This window comes from Strigops habroptila, chromosome 22 (assembly GCF_004027225.2).
Source record: "Strigops habroptila isolate Jane chromosome 22, bStrHab1.2.pri, whole genome shotgun sequence".
Classification (NCBI taxonomy): Eukaryota; Metazoa; Chordata; class Aves; order Psittaciformes; family Psittacidae; genus Strigops; species Strigops habroptila.
Window position 1 is genome coordinate 1,532,164 of NC_044298.2, and position 1,531 is coordinate 1,533,694.

A 1,531-nucleotide genomic window follows, 5' to 3' on the forward strand; every position below is an offset into this window, starting at 1 on the left:
GTGGCTCTGGCCCCTCCAGCCACAGGGCAGCGTGAGGAACAGGGCACAGCTCAGCCAGCGGGAATCCTGCCCTTTGCTCATGACACCCATCCTTTGGTGCCTTGTGTTGCAGGCTCAGCTCTCTCTCACCAAGATGTCCTGCTACGACCTGTACCCACCAAGAAGCAGCGTGGCCGTCCCCAGCCCATCGCTGAGAGCTGCAACGAGCTGTGTGCCCGCCAGTGCCCCGACTCGGCAGCCTTCATCCAGCCACCGCCCGTGGTTGTCACCTTCCCCGGCCCCATCCTCAGCTCCTTCCCCCAGCAAGCCGTGGTGGGCTCCTCCGGAGCACCCGCCTTTGCGGGCTCCCTGGGGCTGGGAGGCCTCTACGGCGCCGGGCCACGCAGGGCTTCGGGGGGCCTCTGCACCTTTGGCAGACCCTATGCTTCTCCCGCCTGCGCCTTGGCATTCTGCCCCGCTACAGCCAGAGGCTGTGGACACCCGTGGGCCCCTCTAAAGCCCAGCCTCACATTCCCGAGAGTTCCTGGGACACCTCACCCTTAGGCCTCCTCTCTAGTTTACCTTGCTTTCCCTCTCCCCGTGACACTTCTCCTCCTCCTTGCTCATGCCCAAATGCATGATTCCACCTGCGCCCCACAAGGAATTTCCTTCTCTCTGAAGCAGCCACCAAGTGAGAGAAGGCTGAAGGAACACCTCTCCAGAAGCTCTAATGGAAAACCTGACAGCTTCTGCCTTATGTATCTTTCTCCACTGCAATAAAACAAGCCTGCATCCAATGCCTGCCTCTGCACATTTCTGTCACAGCCCAGCGTGGCCTGCAGGGTTCCCTGGTCCTGCTCAGAGCCCTGCAAGCCAGGCCACAGCAGTCTCCCAGCCCTGGCAGCAGAGTCATGCTGAGCTGCCTTTTGGGAGCTCTGGACACACACAGCTCCACAGCTGAGCTCCGGGAGCCCAAGCTGAAGGCGCTTGCTTCCCTGCCAGCTGGACATGCAGCCCTAAGGCATCTGCAGACCTCCAGCCTCCTTGCGCATCAGTGGGTCTGCACCAGGGGCTGGAGGCAACCAGGGACAGTGCCTGCAGTGGCTTCGGCCCTGTGTGCCTCCCTGCCTCTGCTTGAGGCCCTGTGGGAGAGAGCAAAGGTGAGGCTTCCCCTTCCTCTTCCCTAAGCCAGTGCCTTCCCTCTCCTTTTCTTCTTCTTTCCTATTCCCTCCTCCTCCTAATTCTCCGCCTTCCCGCTTCTTCTTCCACTTCTACTTCTCTCTTCTTTCTTCCCTTCCACTTTTCCTTCCTTCTTTTTCTCCCTTGTTAACTCCCCGCACAGAACTCTACGCTCGCTGCTCCTCGGTTCCCTGCTGCACGCACAAAATCACAGGAATCACAGCCTGATCACAGTGGGAGCAGCCTTTTCAGGGAGGGCATCTTGTCACGCTACCGCCTCAAGCGGGGCCACTGGGAGCGGGCTGCCCAGCACCACGTCCAGGGAGCTTTTGTGCCTCTCCAAGGACAGAGACTCCACAAGCTCGCAGGCTAA

General features: G+C 60.2%; 1 pseudogene; it reads left to right on the top strand.

Moving 5' to 3' along the window:
* The first annotated feature begins 133 nt into the window (after nt 1–133).
* Nucleotides 134–1,531, top strand: LOC115602518 (annotated as a pseudogene).